Below are 25607 nucleotides of genomic sequence, written 5' to 3'. Positions count from 1 at the left end.
TAATGGAAAAACTTTTCCATTAAAAGTATTTGCACAAAATCATGCCAGTGTAGATGCAGCCCAATAGTAAGAATATAGCAGTAGGGATATTATCGACCACCGGATCCTGTTCTGTCCTTCCACTATATTTTGAACCCTGGTATGACTGTGTCCCATTGACTGTCCTCATCCCACCAAGTTTCCATGATGCCTATTATATCAATATCCTCTTTTAAAAATAGGCACTCTAGTTCACCATTTTCCTATTTTGACTTCTAAATGAAAACCCCTGATGTGCCAGTATTGCCTTTTCCAAAGTTTAAAACATCCCCACGGTCATTAGCATGGCTTTAAAATGATTACATTTTGAAAATAATAAATATATATTGGATTATTTTTGTTTGCCTTCTGTTCTTTGAATCTTTGGGATGCACATGGATCATGTTTTCTAGATGGACTCCAGGAAGAAGAAGGCAGCCATGTATAGATTTAAGAGCATCTCAAGTACAAAATTAAAAAAAAAATTACAAATATTTTAAAACTTTATTTTCATGTTTCTTGTGAGTCAGGGCTTGCCTGAGACCTCATAGATATTAAAATTAGACTATTATAATACTTGAGTCAAGTTTAAAACTAATTCTCGCTCTTTGTAGTCTTACTAGATTATTTTGTGGTGGATGGGTGTATTTCTATGTAGTCTCCAACAGCTAAGAGGATGGCCAAATCTTCTGTGCAATGGCTAGAGCTTGTCAAACCCGTTAAAATGTTGGCATGAGGGCTAAAAAATTGTTTAGTTTAAGCAATTGCATACAAAGACTTGGACAATGACTTTTCTTCACATAAATACTGAAATTCTTGGTAAGCAAGGTATCTCTATGCAAGCATGCATATTTATCACTACTCATCATTATCTGTTATTCCACTGTTTAAATTGTCTAAGGGATCTAAGAAGGTGAGAAAACAACAATGCTTCATGCTTCCAATAACCTATCAAAACCCCAGAATAAATAATAATGAATAGTTACAGTGATAACTGTTTGCATAAGTCATTCACGGAATATTTACATAAAATAGAGATATTTGCATAGATCAGTATTAATTTGACAATGTTACACAAACAGAAAATATCTCTCTTCTCATTGGATACTATATTTATAAAAACAGCTCAGTACATGCCCAGGGAATTTGTTTAGTCTATACAGAAAGGTACAATCACATATTCTCCCCAAAATGTAACTCCATCGCTTTTGTATTTAGTTATTCATAAAGATCTGTTCACTTGTTTATGAACACTTTACATCAGAGATTGCAGGACCTGCTGCTGAACTTTGTGTCATTTAATTTAATTTGTTTTAGATCAGGAAATAAATGACAGCACTTCAAGGCAGCAGGAGAAGCAGAGGAATCAATATCATCATGGGTCTTAGAACATGGACACAGTGTAACCACTCCTGTTTCTATTTCACCAAATTATTCATAAATAATGTAAATTCGTTTGTTCAAGGCTACAATGTGATATTTGCTTTGTATACTTCACTCAGCTCAGACAAGAATATTAAACTGGTCCATTGCCTTCTATCTTTACAGTCAATTTCTCTTTCTGGTTCTCATACGCATGCACAAAATTGCTGCCCTTGATCTAATACTGATAGAGAATTTATAAAAGCCCAACCCTCTCCAAACATAATGTTCATATTAGATCGTGACATGATTAATTTCCTTTTGTTACTCATATTAGTACCTATATTCCTGAGAACTGGGGAAAAAATGGGAAAAACAAGAATGCAAATCTTTGGATTGGATGATGTTTTGCTCATAAATAGACTGAAGTCAGTTAGCAAATGCATAATGACCAATATTATTCTTCACTTCATACTGTAGAAAAAACATTAATTGATCATGATCCATCAGCAGAACTATTTTTTTCTATACTATGTAAAGTTACATCTATAAAGCAATGCTATAGTTGAATTAAGCTATGCAACTTCAGCTACGTCAATTGTGCAGCTGAAGTTGAAATAGCTTAGCTCAGCTTTTTGCACTGTCTACACAGCAGGAAGTTGAAGGAAGAACACTCTTCCTTCGAATTCCCTGATGCCTCGTGAAATGAGGGTTACCATGATTCAGAGTAAGAAGTCCTCCAGCTTGACATGATTTTGAAATAAAGGCTTGTGGTGTAGATGCGCGCTATGTTATTCCAGAATAAGATCGGTTATTCTGAAATAACGTTGCTATGTAGACGTACCATATATGTTACATGTTCCTTTTTTTCAAAAAAGAATTGATGGATTTAAAGCACCTGGCTTATTTGCCTCCTCTACAAAATACAGTATGCATCCGAAATATCAAACTGAGCTCAATGATACAACTACTCAAGAAAGGATAAATTAATAGAATCATAGACTACTAGAACATACAGCAGAAGCAAGCACTATGTAGCTCATCCCTGATAAATGTCTCTCTAACCTCCTCTTAAAAATCTCCAGTGTTGGAGATTGTACAACATCCCTAGATAAGTTCTTATCTTCTGTTTTAAGGGAAGCTTTTATGTACCCATATTTATATCCAGATTTCTAAAATACAAATATTAATTCAGTTCAATGCTCTTGTGATGAAATGCTTCAAAATATGAAACAGATATTTGCATGATGTGCCAATTGTTTTGTTTAGATGTTGACATTCTGCCAACATGCTGAAGCTGGAAAAGTATTTTGAGAAAATAATTGATCTTGAAAAGGGTCAAGCTGTTTATTGCATTTCAATATTATGCTAAATTAGCTTGTTAATGTATTCACTCTGCATAAACAAATGTTTCAAATAAGCTGTTTATGTTCATAAATGGATGCTTTAATGGAGTTGCCCCAACAGGGGTTCCGATGCACAAATTCTTTCATTTACACTCTCAAACAGTGCAAGTGGAGTTACATGACAGCTAGATTTTGTTGCAGTTTAAAGGGTGTTATACAATTTTAGTCTAATCCTGTAATTTTGCATCATGTTTTCTATATTGGCTTTTTGTTATTGAATCTCAAAGCCTCCTGAAAATCATTGACTTTGTTCTAAGCAAAGCTTACAGGTTGTGTACATTGCTTAGAGTTCAGCCACCTGTTTGGACTGAGCTTTTATAATGATCTGTAGTTCAGACTTTTGTAGCTTATAGTACAAATGGGTAAAGAGGTGACATATGCATTCACATACTGTTATATCCAAGCCTTCAAAAGGAAAACAAATATTTAAAGAAATATTTCACAGTAGGGGATGAACAAAAGAAAGAAAACTGATATTTTTGGCAAAATACACTCACTTTGATTCTATTGTATACACATGAATGTTGTTGGATCTTGCCTTTTTACATCAGAGCTACACAAACACTGGAAGTCAGAGCTGTGCCAGCGATGTAGTGTTTAGTTTGCAAGAGCCATCAGGGGATGCAAGGTAGCGTAGCCCAGGACAGGCACTTGAGGATATATATGGTCCATTGCTAATTTTATCAAATTAAGCCATCTGCATCCTCAATTAATGTCTGCTTATACAAGTAAGTAGATTTTAGTGTTAGGAATTCCTGACCTCTTCATGAGCTTCAGGGGGTAGCCGAGTTAGTCTGTTACACTCTGCAGCCTTAGGCAAGTCATGTTACCTCTGATTTCTCACCAGAAAAGTGCAGCTAATAATACTCACTTGCCTCACCCAAAGCATTGTGAGGTTTAGTTAACTAGCTTGTGCAAAAACTAAGAGAATGTGTATCAATCCTATATGGGGCAAACAGAGATTAACCCATCATTTTGGGCCCAAGAGTCCCCTTGCTTCTGCTGCTCACACTCAGCTCAGTCAGGACAGGCTGAAGAAGAGGCGGGTTTGTGTGTTGGCTCCTGCTGAAGAATGGTCAACCCTTCCAGACTGCAGAGGCAGGGAACCCTGACAGCACTTCAGAGAAGCCAATGGAGATATCACGCACAGCCCAAAAAAAGGACAGACCCGAAGTGGACTTAAAGTTAGGGAGTGACCCAGGGAATGTATTGGGAACTGATATTTGAATCCTGATCAGAAAGGTTGCGGGCTCCACTGGGCCCTAGACCTGGTGGGCTTGGTGGAGTAGGGTGGACTGTGTTCCTTTACTTTTCCCCTAGCACTGGCAGGGGGGCATTACTGCCAAAGACCCTAGCTATAGACTATTCGCTCTGTTCTGTGCAGGAGGCAAAAGCCTCTGCTGATTATTGTTTACCCCAGACAGAAGTTGAGGGATTACAGACTGTCCCTTAGCTCTTCCCAACCTAGAAGGGCTGAAGTCTCCTTCATGGCTACTCCTCTGATTCTTTCTATTGCATATTTTAATTAAGGTAAGGCACCAAGAGCAAAGAATGGGTACTTAAAATTTGTACATAAAATAATTAATATTTGATAAAAGATTCACTGGTTTTATTATGGATGTTCCTTGCAGGGCATAAAGGTGGCACAGGGGTGTGTGCATATGTTGCTCAAATGTTCTCCAGACTAGCTTAACTTGATTGTCAAAAAAGTTCTTGGTTACTTAATCAGCTCTCTGCAGCAGGCATATTCTTTGTTTTGTTTCAAGGCTTTCAATCACTTAGTACTTAACTGCAGTCGTAATTGGATTCCATTTGGGTTCTGCTTTCATTTTTCATAAACTAAATGATAACATTCTTTTCTTATTGAAACAAGCAAAATAAACATAGCCTATAACTTCAACTTCTCAGGTGGTTTAAAAACTCTTGATTTTGCGATGCCTGTAAAGATTATTAGACTAAAAACTTGACAATGTATTGTTATTAAAATCCTGATATGAAAATATTGACAAAGGGCTGTGAAGATCCTTTGGGTTCACTGGAATCAAGCTTTGGGTTACAATATTGCCCTGATATAACCTCTGGGAAGCTACACCTATGATTAACTCTAAGAAGGAGCGTCCAATCTATGACCCCCCTAGAACATTTCATAAGGTCCATGACCTGCTTCAAAAGGATGTGCTAATGGTCAATTCATTAGCATTTTGTCATCATGTTTACATCATTTTAGGTTACACAAGTGTGTAAAAATAGGCCATACAGTGCATAGAAACAACCAATCCAAATGCACTTACAACAAGCTGAACTGAAAATATAAATCAATTACTGATTCCTGTAAATCTTATTAATATATATTTGGCCCACACAAGGTTGGGCTCAGTTTTATGTGCCCATCCTGGATAACAAGCTTGGGCTCCATGGAACCAATCCATGTAGCCCTGATTTCACTTAAACTCAGCTGTGAAATATTTATTTGCCAAACTTAGTTTTAGTCTGCCGGATTTGACAACCCAAATTCTGTATGCCAATCTTGCCCAAAATCTGTGGCTGTGTCTACACTGGCATCCCTTCCGGAAAAGGGATGCTAATGTAGACTTTGGAATAGGCAAATCCGCGGGGGATTTAAATATCCCCCGCGGTATTTGCATTAACATGGCTGCCACTTTTTTCCAGCTTGGAGATAAGCCGGAAAAAAGCGCCAGTCTAGACGTGATTCTCCGGAAAATAAAGCCTTTTCCGGAGGATCTCTTATTCCTACTCGGTAATGTGCATAGACCATAAGGGTATGTCTACATTACAGTGTTATTTTGAATTAAACTTATTTCGAATTAGTTAATTCGAAATAAGCTAATTCGAAATAACACTTCTAGACCCAAAAACTAATTTGAATTAGTGTTTTGCTAATTCGAACTAGCGCGTCCACACTGATTGGACGCTGGGTCGCATTTAAGGCCAGCTGAAACCGGTTCCAGCAGGACACCAGGTCAGTAGTTGCTTTGTGTGGCTGCTGTCTGAGGCTATCTGAGGCTAGTGCTTAAAGGGACCCCCCTGGACAGCCGGTTCTCAGCTTTCCTGCTTGCTTGCCTACCTTGCTGAGGGACAGCAAAGAATTTTTCTCTCTGACTGCCAATTTCGGTTGTTCTCATTGGGGACACCGCAGCAGTTGGCACTATGAAGCCAGAGCTGCCCCTGGGCATTCTGGTGCAGTTTTTGGATTTGTTGCTGCAAGCCTGGCAGAAATGGTTGGAGGCTGCCTGGCACCATCTGGTGCACATCAGCCCCTTTCTCCCCCCCGACCTCCCTGGGGGCCATGTAGGTGCCACAGCAGCACCCGGACACTAGCTTGCCCCGGCACATCTGGCGTCTGGACACCAGCAGTGACTGGTGGGACCGCATCATCCTGGAGTGCTGGGGAGACCAACAGTGGACCCAGAACTTCAGGATGAAGAAGTACACCTTCTTGGAGCTCTGCGAGTGGCTTGCCCCTGCTCTGTGGTGACGGGATACTTACATGAAGCCCGTCATTCCCCTCCACAAGCAGGTGGCCATCGCCCTATGGAATCTCTCCACGCAGGACAGCCACCGATCCATTGGGAACCAGTTCGGCATGGGGAAATCCATTGTCAGAGCAGTGCTCATGCAGGTATGGCACTCACTGGCCACTGGGATGGGGGGGAAGGGGACTGCAAGGAGGGGATGGGCTTCCCCAGGGAAAACGGGGGAGGAGGCAAAAGTGCCCTGCACGAGAGGGTTTGGTCTGTCCCAGCCATATTACACACCGCCTGCGGTGGCCAGGATTGCAGCGGGAGTTGCTTCTGGGAGTGGGGCGTGGGACAGTGCCAGGGAATGAACACTCCCAGCCACCCGGGCACCCCAGTAATTCTCAGTTTTGTGTGTCTCTCTGCAGGTGGTCAAGGCCATCAACAGGGTGCTGCTCTGCAGGGTTGTCCACCTCACCAACCTGGACGCAGTCATCCCGGGGTTCGGCGCCCTCGGCTTCCCCAACTGCTGAGGGGGGGCAATTGACGGGCTGCACATCTCCATCCATTCCCCGGAACACCAGGCCTCCCTGTATATCAACAGGAAACGGTACTTCTTCGTGCTCCTGCAGCCTGTGTCTGACTACCGGGGCCAGTTCACGGACATCAATGTGGGCTGGTCCAGCAAGGCACACGACGCACAGGTGTTCTGCAACTCCTCCACGTGCCAGAGGCTGCACGCCGGGACCTTCTTCCCCAACCACCACATCAGGGTCGGGGACGTGGACATGCCAGTGTGCCTGGTGGGGGATGTGGCCTACCCCCTACAGTCCTGGCTGATGAAGCCACACCTCAACCCCTCCCAGCAGACCTTCAATGACAGGCACACCAGGGCCCGCATTGTAGTGGATGGGGCCTTTGGATTCCTGAAAGCCCGCTTCAGATGCCTCCTCACCTGCCTTGATCTTGCCGAGCACAATATTCCTCCTGTGGTGGCAGCATGTTGTGTGCTGCACAATTTATGTAAGAGGTAGGGGAGGCTTTCCTGCCAGCCTGCATGGCTGAGGCGGAACACTTGGCTGGCCTGTACACACTGCCCCACACCGATGCTATCTGGGAGGCCCAGCGGGGGGCTGTCCGGATCCAGGAAGCCCTGTGGGAGAGCTTCGAGGTGGAGGAGGACTGAACTCTCCCTGGCATGCCCCACTGGGGCCTTCTTCCACCCTCACCCTCCTTCCTCTTTCCCCTTCCTAACCCCCCTTCCTAATGTAAAATAAAAACACGTGTTTTGCCAACAAATATGTCTGTTTATATCACAGAACTGAGGTGGGGGGAGGGGGAATGAGGGTGAGAGAGGGGAGGGGGAAACCTGGGAGGAGGGAGCTGGAAGGGGGAGTCAAGGGGAGGAAGGGAAGGGAAAGCTCAGGGTGCAGGGTCTTGCTGGCTCTCCCATCTCAAAGCACTGCTGGTGCAGGGGCGTCGGGGGGGAGTGGGTGTGGAGGGTGGGGCAGGAGAGACGGGGGCAGAGGAAGCGTGAGGGGGAGAAAGGGTGGGAGAAGCGAGAGCAGGAGGAGGCAGGAACCTGTCCACCAGGGTCTGGAGGTGGCCTCGGAGGGCATGGCCCTGCTCCTCTAGTGCCTGCAAGCTCTGCTGCCGCAGTCGCAGCCACAGGTCCTCACGGACCCAGTGCTCCTGGTTGCAAAGCTGTTACCCCAGTAGCCACAGGTGCCGCCGCTGGTAGTCCTCCTGGTTCTGGGTGTGCCTGCTGGCCTGGGTGTGGATTGCTGGTCCAGGCAGGGTGGTGCGCCCTGCACTTGCAGGTGCTGCGGCTGCGGTGAAACAAGAGCAGTGGTCAGTTCTCCCTGGGGACACAGTGAGTGAAACCCAAATCCCCTCTGAAAGGCGAGGTCGGTGTGTGGGGAATGAGCCAGGGCCCCTGCATGACACCCAGCTGCTGCTTCATGGTGGGCAAGGCTCAGGCGCATGGTCCCTGGGCTCCCTCTCCCTCCCCTCCACAAAAGAGACCATGATGGCACTCACATGTGGAAACCTCCCTGGCCTCAGATGACACAGCTGGGGTCCTGGGTGCTGGGCAGGCTCCCTTCAGGCTCCTGCGGCTCCTGGCTGTCATCTCCTCGTCTTCCTCCTCTTCCCCTGTTTCAGGGGCTGGGCCCTCTGCCCAAGGGTTGATCACCACCCAGGGGGCATGGACTGTGTGAGCCCCCAGGATGTGGTCCAAGGCCCCATAATGAGGGCAGGTGTTTGGGTCAGCCCCTGGTTGGGAACCCCTGGCATAGGCCTGCCGCAGGTCTTTAATATTGCAGCACACCTGTTCCTGGCTGCGCAGGTGGCCTCTGGTAGCCAGGCTGACAGCCATGTGCCTGTAGACAGCCACATTCCTGTGCCTAGTGCAGAGATCATGGACATTGGAGGCCTCCCCCAAACCTTGATGAGGTCCACGATCTCCGCACTAGACCAGGTGGGCACCCGTCTTTTTTGGGTGAGCCACCAGCCTGCGAGCCACCAGCCTGGTCCTGGGAAGAGGTGGAGGGCTGGGTGGCTGGCTCACGCTGTGCCAGGTGCAGGGTCTGCTGGCTGGATGCTGGTAGGCTGGCAACTGACACAGGCACTGTGGCCAGAATCTGCCCCTTTACGGGCTCCGGGGCTGGGAGGGGGGCAGAAGAGTTTTCCTGGTTTGGCCCAGAGTGCCTACCAGGGAACCTGGGAAGGGCTAGCCTCCAGCTAGTTCAAATTAAGTGGCTACACAGCTCTTAATTCGAACTACTTAATTCAAATTAGGCGTTACTCCTCATAGAAGGAGGTTTACCAAGTTTGAATTAAGTGCTCCGTTAGTTCGATTTAAATTTGAACTAGCGGTTTGTATGTATAGCCGCTATTAAAGTTAATTCGAACTAACAGCTGTTAGTTCGAATTAACTTTGTAGTGTAGACATACCCGAAGAGATTACTAGCATTTCCAAATCAGCAAGAGCAATATTCAGGACACCAAATACTTGTTGCCAACACTCTTGATTTTATTGTAAATCTAATGATTTTGGTGTTTTTCTTAATCTCTTGGCTCTAATCTAACACATGATTATATTTATAGCTCTCGTAGTTGAGGGGGGAAAAATCTCCCAACAAAAGAAAACCAAAACAAAAAACTTTCAAATACCAAAAAGCAAATAAAAGGAACTCAACTTGTATTATATTTTAAAATAATGATTTTGTGAATATTGGAAGTTTAGGGTTGGTGATATGAATATCACAGATGATATTTTTATCTTTTTATTTTGAGAAGGGCAGTTTAATTTGGTGCAGAACTACTGTTTTATTAGTATACCAGTAAACATATTACACATAGGCTACGTCTACACTGGCATGATTTCCCGGAAATGCTTTTAACGGAAAAGTTTTCTGTTAAAAGCATTTTCGGAAAAGCGTGTCTAGATTGGCAGGGCGCTTTTCCACAAAAGCACTTTTTGTGGAAAAGCGTCCGTGGCCAATCTAGACGTGCTTTTCCGCAAAAAAAACCCGATTGCCATTTTCACGATCGGGGCTTTTTTATGGAAAACAGTACTGTGATGTTTACACTGGCCCTCTTGCGCAAATGATTTGCACTAGAGGGCTTCTGCCCGAACGGGAGCAGCACAGTATTTCCGCAAGAACACTGACGATCTTACATGAGATAGTCAGTGTTCTTGCGAAAATTCAAGCGGCCAGTGCAGACAGCAAAAGCAAATGATTTTGTGGAAAAACTTGCCAGTCTAGACACAGCCATATACATCTTGTTCAAGAAACTAAATCATATTATTATGAAGTCTCGCTAAAGAAAGTCATCCCTCTTTCAGCAATAATAATCCATGGAAACAGGAAACTCAACGGCTACGTCTACACTGGCCACAATTTCCGGAAAAGGGATGCAAATCAGGTAAGTCAGGATAGGGAAATCCGCGGGGGATTTAAATATCCCCCGCGGATTTAAATAAACATGTCCGCCGCTTTTTTTCCGGCTTGGGGAAAAGCCGGAAAAAAAGCGTCTAGACTGCCGCGATCCTCCAGAATAAAGCCCTTTTCCGGAGGATCTCTTATTTCTACTTTCAAGGACATCCTTCACTTTCAAGTAGGAATAAGAGATCCTCCGGAAAAGGGCTTTATTCCGGAGGATCGCGCCAGTTTAGACGCTTTTTTTCCGGCTTTTCCCCAAGCCTGAAAAAAAGTGGCGGACATGTTTATTTAAATCCGTGGGGGATATTTAAATCCCCCGCAGATTTCCCTATCTTGACTTACATGATTTGCATCCCTTTTCCGGAAATTGTGGCCAGTGTAGACGTAGCCAACAAATTTGAACTTTTTATAAGCGTTAGGGAAAGGTAGTGGAGAATTTCTCCCTGCCCTCTTTTGTGGAACGAGTTCAGGTAGTGCCTCAAAACCCAATAGGAATAGAGGGAGAAAGGCTGTAAACCTAGAGTTGTCTCCTGCCCTTTTTTCAGTCCCATGGGAGCACGGCTCCTATAGAGTTGATTCCAAACACTTTCCCTCAGTTAGTAGTTCACACAGAGCAGGTCTCCATATAAGAACATGGCATATGCAATCTTGTTGGGCTTTGAGAGCGATATGGCTGCAGAGAATAGCTTCCCCTCTAGCCTAGCTTCTTGCCACAGCACAAAAACTGGAGATCTTCATGTTTCTGCAGGAGCTTCTCTGTATTAAAGAGAGGGCGATGCAATTTTTACACATCTTTCCTGTTCCATACACAGTTGTTTCTTTTGGCTTGTAATAACATAGTTTTCCTTCTTTCAATGTTCAGTCCTTAAGTGAATCATTTAGTCCTTCACTGTTAAATCAGTGCAAATGAGGGGAGGGATAATTAGACTTGCAAGATGAAAACTGGCAAGATTGTACAATGTTTTTGTCCTAGTCAGAATTTGGCATATGATTCTTTCCTTAAAGCCACCTTGTCCTGTATTTCATGACCAAAACCAGGAAATGGAAAGCTGTATACTTAAAATCAATATTTAGCTATAACTAGAAGGCTTACCCAAAGTTTCCCAGGGTGGGGAGGAGTATGCAAGCCTCCAGCCTGTGCTCCCAGGGCCCAGCCCGAGGATGAGGGAAGGACATCCAGGCTGGCCTTGGCAGAGCTCCCAAGGCCTGAGCAGGGAGAGTGGAGAGGGGGCCATGCAGACCAGCCCTGATGGTGCTCTTATGGGTGGGGACTATGGCATCCCCTCTTCATTTGTTGCTGGAGCCAAGAGCTGGGGGGAGGGGGGAGAGGAGGGGAGGGATTTGGCGCAGGGAGGCTACTTACCTGGGTTGGTCATCAACAAGATGGTGAGCCCCATCCTCAGCTGGCCAGCCCTTTTTGGTAGGGCTGCTCCCAGTGGTTACTCTGTAGTATCGCATCCCTCCGATCAGACAGATAGATGCAGAAACCTCTAATATATATATTTATTTAAGAGTAAGTAAGAGAGAGAGAGAGAGAGAGAGAGAGAGACAGAGAGAGATTGTGAGGCACATCATGGAAATATTTATACTGTCACTGCTTATGCAGGACTTGTTCTGTGGACTTTTGTTTCCAGTGCATATATGGCAAATTTCATACTAGTAATTTTATTTCAGTACAGAATTAATAGGATTTCAAAAGATTGAGAGAAATATGTGCAGGCTATTACAATTCTCAGTTTTATTGTAGGACTTCTTGAAATCTGTAGTAATGTTTTCTCTTAAATATCTTTTATTTAAATATTTTAAAAAATAAATATTTGTTTATTTAAAAGTCTTTTGCGTCATTCTTTTTCCATATTCATAAGTATCCGAATTTTAATCAGAATAAATGTTTGTGACAAATCAGAGGAACTGGCTACTGCTGGCATTGAAGTTATAAATGCGAGATAAAATAAATAGCTTTGAAATTCTTAATTGGGTGTAATCACTAGCACATCAGATAACATTTCATCTTTATAGAAGACTCTAAATGAAATAGCAAATTTTATTTAAAGATCTTTGGTCATTTTCGGCAATTGGTTTTCCAAGGGTAAATCTGCCATCCACTTCACTCAGCAGAGTTACTCCTCTTGTGCTACCATGAATTATCTGATGGAAGAATTTCATTCCTTTAATTTTCACTTGCAAATATTAATTACCAAAATGTTTAATGAGTCAGAATGAACAGTGATTACTTTCTTGTAATGATATACTGCACATGGGTACTTTCATGTGGATGTTTTATGCTCTCAGTGGTGATTATGTGAGGAATAATTAGTCAGTGAATGACCACTCTATAATAGTTTCTTTTCCCATTAACAAACACAGATGTTGTGGGGATGGGATTTTACATTTTTTTAAAATTTTTATGTGGAATTTTGGATCTAGGGAAGTCTTGTGATGAGATTCACATTCACTATTGCCTGAGTGTTACCCACAGCAGCAATAGAATAGGTCCTGCTGGCATTTCTCAATTCGACTTCTTGTTCATATTATTCTCACTAAGTGTCTCTATTTTAATAAGTCACTGGTAACACTGAGTGAGTTAGTCATTTTCTTGGTAGATGAGAATGCAGTGAAGAGGCCTAACACAGGGCATCGTGGATTCTTCTGTTGGACACTTTGGGTATGTCTAGACTTCATGGCTCTAGTTTACTCGGCTTAAGAGATCGGTTGGCAAAGATTTCCCCAGCCAACAGATCCACGTCTAGTCTGCCGTGCTGTGCTGGATCAGCTGATTGTCGGCACAGCGCAGCGGCCATGTTTATTTTAATGAAGTGGGGATTATTTAAATCCCCGCTTATTTGCCTATGTCGGGTAAACTAGTTTACATGGCTCCGTCGACAGAGCCATGTAGTCTAGACATACCCTTTAAGGCTATGTCTACACTGCATTATAGTTCAAAATAAGATACTCAATTTGAGCTACAGAAATAGCATATCTTATTTCAATCTTTCTTTGAAATATCTTATTTTGTAATTTGGTTCAGTCTACACAGCACCAAATTTCAAAATAACCCGCTATTCCGATACGTCCCTTATTCCTCGTGGAATGAGGTTTATATGGCCGTCAGAATAATGAGCCCAAAATAACAGGCTTGCTATTAAGATGCTAGATAGCTATTTCAGGATAGCCCATTATCCTGAAATAGCGTTGCAGTGTTGACATAGCTAAAATGAACATCAATTCTTTGTGGCACATGAGCTTCCAAGAACAGATAAGAATTTCCCTCATAACTGAAGAAGGGGCAATACACTACATTAAATATTTTCCTGGATTAAAAAAAAAATAAAGCAGGCTACATTTTTAAATCAATGGTCCTACTAGAGCAAAACTTGAGACTAAGGCTCATATTTAAAAAAAATGTATGGCCCAGATTCTTCAAGTTATTTAGGTGCCTAATTCCCATTGAAATAAATCAAAGCTAAGAATTTGAGGTTCTGTGTGTAAGTGCCATAAGATCCTAAGTCCCATTGACTTGCACTGAGACATAGGGCTAAATTTTTCAAAGCTATTTAGGCACCAAAAGATTGCCCAATTGGACTTTTATAAGCAGCTGCATAGGACTTTCCTTCAATTTTTCTGAACAATTAGGCACATAAATGCCTTTGAAAATCTGGTCCTTTGGCACCAAGATCACTTAGATATTTTGGCATATTTCTTTATTTCCTCCCCCTGGTTTTCATTTACACTTTCATCTCCATTGCTTCTATTCTTTCCCTCTTTTGCTATTTATAATTCCATAGATAATGTTAAAGGGAAAGATACTCCATGTTTTGTAGCAGCGATAAATTCAACCTGAATATTGTATTGGTGTTAGATCCTTATGTGTACATGGAAAATTGAGCTGATCCTGATTCTGTGGCAATAGGGAAGGAGATCACTGTTTGTTACTATGTTACTTGTGAACGTTTAAAGGAGGGGTGAATTTTACCAATGTACGCTGGGAGAAATACAAAACATTATTTAGGCCTTTGAGCCAGAGCTTTGTCAAATCGTCAAACAAACCTTTGAGTTTCTGCAAAACAAGTTAGAGAAGCTTGTCAATGTATTGGAATCCCACTAGATTTGTGGTCTGTGGGAACTCCTTTGATGAGGGGATGGTCTCAGCAATGACAACTGCATCTTGTGCCTTTTTGCGTAGGTCCCAGAACTTTCCCTTGCCCTTCAGGGAAAGACATTAAAATATACCATGAGGTGAAGGACTTTTTCTCCAGGGTAACCACATGAAGGAAGACGTATTGGAATGGCTGCCTTCTGAAGTCTTAATTGTAGTGGATTCTCATCCACTTTGGTTGCTGGGGAAGTTTTGGACCAGATGGCCTCCCCTAGCAGGACTATCCTGTTGTTGCTTTGGAAGACTTGTCCCTCATGGCTTTCTTCAGAGAAGAATTTGTTGGTCACCAGGAGGTAAGTGAGGATCACATGAGTGACTGGAATCTGAAGGAACTGAATTTTATCCAGCTTCATTTAAGAGAAAACACATGTCAAAGAATCTGTGGATAACAGAAATCGTGGTTAATGCCAGGCTGTGTTAATGATATTATTTGTTCTTTTGTTTTTGGTTTCACTTTTTGATCTTCTTTTCAGACATTTGTCTGTATGTAATTTACTAAAGTCATAAATGATTTTTTTTAAAATACATTCTTTTAAAATTCCCACTGCTGACATTTCGTGACTAGTTACACATGTTCTCATTGAGTGTATTTGCAGATAGCTAAGAGCCTTGAGATTTTTCTTACAAGAATAATAGGGAGAAAATGAATCTTTTCAACCCATTTATGAAGCAATATGAAGCTTTTGTCACTTCCACTCCCTGTGATATCTAGTACCTTTTAGGCAACATTCTGTCCTCATTTATATCCTTCTTACTTCAGTGGACTTCATGGATATCAGTAAGGGATGTATTTGACCTTTCACATCTAGCTTATGCTATAGTTTGTAAAATTTCAACATCAGCACTTGTTAAAATGCAGTTAAAGAGGGGAGCCATGTTGTTGTGATTTAAGGATCCTACCATCAGGTATTTATTGCCAGAAATGTGACTCTTTCCACAACCCAACGCAGGTATTGCAAAAAATGGTTTTAATAGTTTTAAGTCATCGCACCTCCACAGAGAGAGAACAAATGTCTTCTTTCTGGGCCAGATTCTAATCTTATTAACACTGTTGTCAATCCAGAATCACTTCCCCAAATGTATCACTCCCACTGAAGGTTAAGAGGAATGCAGGTTGGATCAGTATCTGGCCTCTGGTATCTAATATGTTGCATAGAAAAGAAAATCGCTGAAAAGAAAGGTTAACATAAGGTCCCTCCTGAAAGGGCTGATGAATTATTTAGCAAGTTTGGCAAGTATTCCTTTTCCTTATTTCATTCTTATGCATAGGTGATGGGAGTAGGTAGCAAACCACCACCAAAAGACGTATGTCTCCTGAGGATTCTGCCATTGAGTTTAATGGCAATACATTGATTTACACAAGCATCTATTGAGCCATACTTTATGCTTAAAAATAGCTGTGTTATAATGTAAACAAATTGCACATAAAAATCCCTTATGTACATTGCACGAGTAAGTACAGAAAACAGAGTAAAAAATCATATGTGTGGAAGTTTAATTCTGTAGGGTGACAGATAAATCCAGAAAAAATAGGAGACAAAAACAGGGGGGTTGATTTGGCAGTTTTTGTTTCCACATTCATTTTACAAAATACTACCTTCTTTCTGAGTGTTTTATGACACATAAGTCTGATACAGCCCGGCCACAAAATTGCAGATCTGAGAGATTATGGATATGCATTACATTCAAATTACATTAAAAGTAGTTTTAGCATCAGGACCATAATGTTGGTCTACTGTTGAATTGAACTGTGTCAACTTTGATCCATTCAGATTGAGAGGGTTGCTGTTCCATTTAGACAGGGCCAACAATAAGAAGCAGACTAGAGCTACTATACCCAGGAGCCGTGCTGCAACTATTTCTCTTATACTGCACCTCATATTGGGGTATGCTATATTCTCCAATCATCTCTGTTCCTGCTTGCCAATGTTGGATGCCATGTGACTATGCCTCCAGCAGAATAGGGACAGATCAATCCCTTTTTCTTGAACAGTCTTCAGAGAATATTTGGTATTCAAATTCTGTCATGAATCAACTGAAAAATGTGTTATTCCTGTTTCCTGACTGGATGAACTCATGAGCCCTAATACGCGTATATTTCTATGAATGCTTAGACACCTCTAACCTGTGATTTCTGTGAATGGTCTGGCTAGTGAAAGGTGATTGCTCTAATGTTTGCAAAATGTGTGCATAAGGTGCAAGCATGGCCAAGGTAAATGAGTAAAGAATCTGAAGAAAAACGTGGAATATATTTTAGAAGTGTTTACCCAGGTGTATTACAGTGGACAGATTTTATGTCTTAGCACCACATGTCATTCTGAATGGATGCTAGCTCCTGACTGCAGCCTCCCTTCCTGTTTATACCCCTGGGTTACATTGTGAGGAGGACTTAAACATAGCTTTATTCACTCTCTCATTTTTCCCATAGTTGGAGAAAGAAAATTAAACAAATCTGTTTAGGCCTGATCTTTACAGGGCCTCAGTCCAGAAGGAGCTTGGCTCTGATCACATATAGATTTTGCATTCTTATAATTCCACTGACTTCAATGGAGTTACTCCAAGTTTACACCAGTGGAAATCAGATTGTCACTAGACTCACCAGTTCTAACACATGCAGACAGCTGTTCTGTGACAAGGCACTTTGTCAAAGAATCTAAAATTAAGGAAGGCAATCTAAATAATCTAAATCCTTTGGCCTTTCCACTTGTTGAAGAAAGAGATTTGCATTTAGATTCTGCTCCATCAGGTTTGTACACAATCTCCCAAATTAAAATGTTTTGCATTAAAAACTTAATACCAGGCTGTGGACAAAAAGCATATACATGAAATGTTAGAAACAGAAACTGGATTGTTTATAAGGCTATTTTGGCAGACATTTATGAATGATTTTCAGGTGTTAGCTCTCATTTCTTGACAAGCTTATTTGATTTATTCCTTGGCAAATTTTCACTTAACAAAATGAAGATTATCTAATGATGGCTCTCCTGTTGTCTTGAAATTTCCTACCAATACTCTATAATATTTATAAAGTTGGGGAATTCTCATTTTACCTTTTCTTAAGATTAGGTTCCGTTTTTATACTTGGCAGCTTTTTTGGAACAAACCTCCAGTGCCCTATAATATGCATTTAGCATTGGAAAGTTTCCTTTTTGAAAGAGAACACTATGTATAGGTTGTTGTAACATATTCTATGATCGCTTTCAGAATAATTTATTTAAGCAAGTTATACAAACTAGCACATAGATAACCAAGAGCATATATACACCACCGTTGCAGATGCAAGAAAGTTTGTGTCTGAATCTTTGCATTTTTTCAAAGTGAAACTCAAAGTGTTTGGGGTCATGAAATATTTGGATGTTTTGTTTGTTTGTTTTAATTTTTATTTCATAGCCAGTATCAGAACTGTTAATTGCAAGTTAGGAAAATACAGGATTTTGTACTAATATTTATGGCTTAGAACAGAAAATGTGAAAATATTATGAAAAAATACATCCATAATTTCTAGCCAGCCCTCAACAAGGCTATAAAAGGCTGTTGACCCAAATGCCCTGCATAGATGTAGGAGTAAACTATGGCCTTTCTAACACTACAGTGTAGTTTTCTGAAGTAAGTTTCTAAAACAGAGTGTCTCTCTTTTTTCACATTTGTCATGCATATTTTAACCCAGTTGTTTTCAGTCTAAGGATTCTGGCCCCATATTGGGTTCCCAGCAGTTATGCATGAAGGTTATTCTCCTTCTGCATTCTCTTTCTGCAATTTTCCACTGAAGAAGATTTCTTTAAAAATGCTCTTCCTAGGAAGGTAAGAATATCCTATTGTGTTGATTAGGATGATAACCAGGGTGGTTGGTGTCTATGCCCAATGGTACCCAAGAGGGAGCAATGTTTTAGAGATGTGATTTTAAAATATTCAACAAGACACTAATGAAATATTTTTCGAGTAGATTTTAAAGTAAGGTCCTGTAGACTAACACAGTACATTCAGAAATTGTCAGTATATACCTGGGGTTGGGATGACCACTTGAATGGCTCTCTCTCAGGTTGTGTTCTGCTGATAGCTCTGGCAGGCTTTTTCACTTTTACATTAACTAGATCCTCTCTGGAGGAAGCAGAGCCACAGACCGGGGATAGGAAGAGATAAATAGGTAGACAGTAAGACCCAGTGGTGCCTCAAATTTTCAGGCACTCTACATCACCGCATATTCTGCATATGAATAAGGATGGCACTGGTGATACCTCCAGAGAAGCTCCTTAAGAACTAGTACAAAAATGATTTCAGAGTTTCCTCTTGAGGCCCATTTGTGAGCAGTTGCATGTGAATTCACAAGAGGGTAAAAAGTAGGTATTATTCCTTTAATACATCCCCTGATAATCTCTTTATAGCATCTTGCAATGTAATGCTTTTATTTTTGTACAAAGCACTTGACTTAAAGGACATCTTATATATTATAGAAAAAAAATCCTTTCTCTTCAAAGCAGTTGCTGTGGCAAGCAGCTTCCCTGTTTAGAGATACACAGCTATTTTACCATTTTACCAGAATGTCAATACAGCAGTGGTTCTTTAAATTACTGCACGGTTACCATTGTTTCAACTTGAATTACCATGTGGTTATCATGCTGTTTCTTCAGTATACCATGCAGTATTTCAGAGTAACGCCATAAATGGTGCATGTCACCACTGTGTTAGTAAGAGCTTTTTTTGATATTTAGATGGTTTTTTTCATTACACTTTTTGTTTACACTTTGATAGCTTTCCTAAGGCAAATAATAAACTGAGATTTCTGTTGCACTCAGTACATAAAAGGAAAGAGTTAGCATGCTGTATGTTCTAGCTTCCCAGGATTCGGATCAGAGAGCTGGCCTAATTTACTGTCATTTAAAACCAGATGTTTTCTCTGGCACAAACGCTTGCAAAAACAGCAACTATATCCATCAGATGGTACTCAGAGAAGCTTGATTGAGTTAAGTTGGATTCCACAAATAAGCATTAGCAATATATAACTGAAAATAAAACTTTTTAAAAAATACAGGGAAACATTTTCTCTACCACATACTGGATGTAAAAGGTCAAAAGGGCTCTTTAGCATACAAGTTGGCAACAGGCTAGAAGAAGGAGTATGCGCATATATTTGAGGTGCTGATAGAATACTTATGATTGCCTGCAACACTAGTTATTGCTATACACGACAACTATGTTTACTGCTGACAGGAAGCTGAATAAGAGTCAGTTAATTGATATGAAAACCTAGGGCTAATACAGTTATTAAAAAACTAAACTTTCCATTTATTTCTTACAGTTTTTGGGGCAGATCCTCAGTAGGGTAAGTAGCCTTCGCTGGCCGTGATAAAGCTATGAAAACTTTCCACAACTGAAGATTTGTATTCTATGTAGGCAACACACTGCACAATAGCAACAGATTAGCATAGCAACAAGTCTGGGTATTTTGGTTGTTTTCTGACTGCATTTTCACAGCCGATCCCATAATATAAATAATTACTTCTGCACCATCACAGATATAGGACACAAAGTATGTCTTATATTGGATAGATAGTCTATCCATCTACTCAGTAAAATTCAATTTAAAATAATTATTGGACATTAGGGAATACTGCAGAGAAGGCCAGTTCCTCTTCAATGTGAACAAAGAACAAACAAAATCAATGGACCACAATGACTTACACTAGCTAAGGTGCTGCATTATTTTTTAATGTTTTTGAATTGTACAATTCATTACAAAAATCACTATTTAAAAGATTTACATGATATATGTAAACTTTATACTAGTTACTGTAACTGTAACATAATTCTAACTTCTAGGCTGAAAGCCATTTCAACTTATTCTAAACATCATATTTTTGTCAGGGTGAAAGCTTTTCTTTCTGAAAAGACAATCTGGCTGAACACAAAAATCTAAGAGGATCAAGGGAATTTTTGTGAAGACACTCAGAAAATGAATATCAGGTTTTGGCAAAAACTATAAAAATTCCAAATAAAAAAAATCCACACCCCACAATAAAATAAAACAGCAACAAAACAAACCTGTAATAAATCAAATTGTAAAAAGAAAAAAATGAAATTGAAAGCACCAAAACCTCTACCCAAAGCAGAGCTTTTTATCTGAAAAAGGGATAAATGTCAGAGACTTTATGAAGTCCATTAAATTTTGCATTGCAGGTAAAATCTTATATTGAAAAGAAGGCTCAGATAAAATGATGATGGGAAGCAGTTTGATACCTAAGTCAGACAGATATACATTATAACATATAACTTGGTTTTACAAACTACAACAGTATTCAGCAAAATTTACAAATGTATCTAATGCCAAAAATATGGAAATTCCGATTATGGTTTAATAATTGTATGTATCTGAAAAAAAACCCTCTTTAGAAGGATATATAAATAAAAATTCAAATAGTTTTTAAAGCTTATTTTAAAATATTTTCTACCAAACTCTATTAAATTTCTTTTGAATCCTATATGTCTTTTATGTATGAGCTCTTCTACTTATTTGTATACCTACCCTTGTGCAACATCTACAAGGGTATCAGCAGTTTGCCATTCTCCCTCATCGGTACCTTCCTGATGGCTGTCAGATCAGGTTCTACATTTAATCCGGTGGGATCATCTGTGTTAATCAGTCTCTTTTTCCCACTATACATATAGTATCAGAGAATGGTTGTCCCTCTAAGGATAATAACTGAGGTGAACGAGTTTAGATAGGCTTTGTTTAAACTGCAGGGTTTTTGCACAAGAAGCTTTTTGCACAAGAGATATTCCACCAAAACTTCTTGTGCAGAAGCGCATCCACACCTCAAAAAGCTCATCACAAAAGCGATGTGCTTTTGCACAACAGAACGTCCACACTGCATGGATGCTCGTGTGCAAGAAAGCTCTGATTTTCATTAACAGAATGGCCATCAGAGCACCTGTGCTTTTTGTGCAAGAAACCCCTGCGGAGCATCCACACATGCCTTTTTGTGCAAGAGCTGTAGTGCAAAAAGGAGTCATTCCTCAGGGGGAGTGGACTAACTCTACCAGCAAAAGCTGTCCTGTCATATTTTTTGGGGGCGCAAAAATGTACTTGAGCTGTGGACACTGCACCAGTTTTTGTGCAAAAATGGACCTTTTTTCGCAAAAACTTTGTAGTATAGACGTAGCCATAGGGGAAACAGGTTTTGGAAGATGAATGGACAGGGTATCTATCATCTAGTCCTTGAAATGGAATCTGTCCCACAAGTTTTGAGTGGAACTCAAACATTATACTTGTCAGGTACCCATTTCTTTGTCTTTCTGTCACAACACTTTACTTTTCACATTTCTCCCCTTCTAGTATAGCTTCCTGTCATGTTTTGGGATGCTATCTAGATCAGTGAGGTGTTGTGTCACTGCTTGCCCTGTATCCTTGGGTACCTCACAAATTTTACTGGTGTAGCCCCTAACCTGGCCAGCTCATAATCGATTTACCAGCATATAGGTCATACTCTTAGGGTACGTCCAGACTACATGCCTCCGTCGACGGAGGCATGTAGATTAGCCAGATAGGCAGAGGGAAATGAAGCCGCGATTAAAATAATCGCGGCTTCATTTAAATTTAAATGGCTGCCCCGCTCTGCCGATCAGCTGTTTGTCGGCAGATCAGGGCAGTCTGGACGTTCCCCTGTCGCCAGAAAACCCTTTTGTCGACCGCCCCGTTATGCCTCATCCCACGAGGCATAACGGGGCGGTCGACAAAAGGGTTTTCTGGCGACAGGGGAACGTCCAGACTGCCCCGATCTGCCGACAAACAGCTGATCGGCAGAGCGGGGCAGCCATTTAAATTTAAATGAAGCCGCGATTATTTTAATCGCGGCTTCATTTCCCTCTGCCTATCTGGCTAATCTACATGCCTCCGTCGACGGAGGCATGTAGTCTGGACGTACCCTTAGTGTCTGTGTTCTATACTGCTCTGGTTCAGAAGCTGAGATCCCAGAAGCCTGTCTACAGCACTATATCACCCCTCTTTGGTTTCCAACAACTTTATACTTTATTTGGAGGACAAGTCCAACACACTCCCAGTACAGAATTTCCCCAAATCCATGTGCTCTGAAATGGCTAGCTTTCCCTTAGACAGTTCAGAGAAATAATAAGTTTTGTTTGCTCCTCTAAAGATACAAAAACCCATCACAGTTTATTAACCTTCCTAAGGTGAATACCCTATGCCCTGCAAACACCACACTAAGTTGGTTTAGATAGATAGATAGATAGATAGATAGATAGATAGATAGATAGATAGATAGATAGATAGATAGATAGATAGATAGATAGATCATAAGACATAGGTTAAGTGCTATTAAATAAAAAAGAATACAGTTAGAAAGGATTACAAGCAAATAAATGTGAAAACATGTACCTAAAAGTCTAAAACAGTCTAACAAGATATAGATTTTGTTCAATATGGTTTCTCTCATCAGTCATTCTGCTTCCCAGCCATGATTAGCTTTCCCTCAGGCAGGACCTTCAATGCAAGTACAAGGTGCTGGCTTCCCTTGTCTTCTTAGGTGAAACATCTTTGCCTAAGCAGCTGTCTCACCTATATTCAGCTCCAGAAACTTCAACCCTCCCACAGGGGTGCTGGTACAATATAGTAGGAGGTTCTGAGTGCCATTGAACTACACTGTAAATGTTGTATAAAAACCATTTCAAGCCAGGAAGTGTGGCAGCACTCTCAGCTCTCCTCAATCTTGCACTTAAGCCCTCCCATGCACCCATGCAAAGATCTATCTTGGTTGGCTTGTAAGAGCATCTTTCCTCTTGTATCCATCTAGCGTTGGACACCAAAGATGGCTTCTGCCTTTACCTACATATCCCAAAGTCCAAAGACCTTGCTTTGGGAGGCAGGAAACCCTCAGCTGCAGCTTGCTGTGTCCATCAGGATCCTGACTTCATGATGCTCTTCCCTTCCTTTAGACTTCCCATCATCCTGTATGTAATTTGGGCTTCCACTGTTTTGATTCTATCATGATTAATTTGCATAAGATACAGGTAAATAGCAGCTCAACTGCTATCTAGGCAGACTACACTGCCCATACTTAATTGCTTACATAGTGTTAATATCACCAGTGTGCATTAGCTTTCAGAAGAGACCTCACCCTATATGCCCAATAATATTGTACACATTCAATTGCTTTCACTTGAGGTTCAGACTCCTGAGGTTTTTTGGAGACAATTGAACACTTTAAATGAAATTTTCAGAGGGTTACCCCTCAAAGTAAAGTTTATTCAAGCTGTGAGAAAGGCAACATGGAGTCCTTTGGCTAAGGAAATTCCCTGCTCTTTCTTCCCTCACTTGCTAGCTTAATAACTTTGTTTATCTAATATTTAAAAATAGATCTTCATTGGGCTGGTCAGAGAACCATATATACATTTCTTTGACTAAGCAAGCCTATTTACCAACTCCTCCTGACATGCCTGGCTTGAACACACTCTAGTTATCATACCAGAATATTCTCATAACTCTTAATACCCAATATGTACATATATCAAACATTAGTAATAATCGATGTCACAAGACATCTTTTGCACAAGGACTGTCATAACTGTGTGTCAAATGTGAAAACTAGGGTGATTAGTGTCACACTGCCCATTCCACATTTCCTTTCCCTTTTCCCCTTTCATTCTCTTTCCTTCCTCACAAATTGTCTGCTGCCCTCTCACCCATATTATTCTGATTTCTTATCTCGTCCAAAAATACTTTAAAACAAATACTTGTTGGTATCAACCCCCTGATCATGAACGTGATCACAGTTGGGAAAAGACAGCAAGTCTTTGTGGGAAGCAAGGATACTGCAAGAATTTAAAAAAAAATGCAGTGCTTGCAGTACTTATGATAGTGCAGAACTTGCCACCCAAGAACAGGGATGCTAATAGGGACCCTGAAAACCAGTGATACAGATCTGTCAGATACCCATCTACTGCTCCCAACCACACCATAAACAGATCACCAATCTCTAAGCCTTGTGTATTGCAGGTGAACTTTTCATAGCTGCCCTTGTAGCCAGAAATCGAATTTGGAAATCTGTCAAGTAAGTTTGCACTGCATATGTGGATTTGAAAACATGTGCCATGACATTGCTGTTAGGCCTGGTTCCAACTGGACATTTGTTCAGACCATAGAACAAACATTTTCAGTGTTTTAGTTTGTCTGTATTTGGAAGTAGTGAATTTTGAAAAGAGAAAATGTTTAAGTGTAGTACACTAGGGGGCACTGAAGCCTCCAAGATAGACATTTCTAACATTTTAACACTTATGAAACTCGAAAAAGTTTAATACAGTCTTTATTTCAAATACATGTAAAGACAGAGAAACAAACTGAAATGAAGGCACAGACCCACGCTCAGGTGTGTGTTGACTTGTATGCTACATTGTAGAGAAATTACCCATATGCACAGTATATAGGAAATTCTTTGAGGACAAGAGAGACTAAATGAAAGATGAGCATGAAGAGAGAGAACTAAAAAAGAAATAGAAGGCAAAATGATGATGAGAAGAAAGTGGCAGATTATATTTAGATTTCAGTGGAGCACTTGATGTAATGTCTCACAAAATCTCCCACTTAAAATAAACCCAATTTGGCTTGGATATGAACATTGTCCTGCAGAATTATAACTCAGAGTATGTCTACACTGCCACCCTAGTTTGAACGAGGGTGGCTAATGTAGGCATTCGAAGTTGCAAATGAAGCCCGGGATTTAAATATCCTGGGCTTCATTTGCATCTTGCTGGGCGCCACCATTTTTAAATCCCCCTTAGTGCGGACTCCGTGCCCATGGCTACACACGGCACGGAGTAGGTAGTTCGAATTAGGCTCTCTAATTCAAACTACCGTTACTCCTTGTTACTCCTCGTGTACCTGTCGTTCGAATTAGAGAGCCTAATTCGAACTACCTATTCCGTGCCGCGTGTAGCCGCGGGCAAGGTGTCCGCACTAAGGGGGATTTAAAAATGGCGGCACCCGGCAAGATGCAAATGAAGCCCAGGATATTTAAATCCCAGGCTTCATTTTCAATTTCGAATGCCTACATTAGCCACCATAGTTCGAACTAGGGTGGCAGTATAGACATACCCTCAGTGAAGAGCTGTAAGAAGATTGTAATGATTAACAGCAATGCAGTGAGCTGATGGGATGTTATATGGAGTGCTGCAAAAATCATCATTAAGATCAACTTATTTAAAATCATTAATTAAGTAGTAGAGAGACTACCAT

The sequence above is a fragment of the Pelodiscus sinensis genome, chromosome 1 (assembly GCF_049634645.1).
Source record: "Pelodiscus sinensis isolate JC-2024 chromosome 1, ASM4963464v1, whole genome shotgun sequence".
Classification (NCBI taxonomy): Eukaryota; Metazoa; Chordata; order Testudines; family Trionychidae; genus Pelodiscus; species Pelodiscus sinensis.
The sequence above is the reverse complement of the archived record's forward strand: the minus strand, read 5'-3'. Positions refer to the sequence as shown.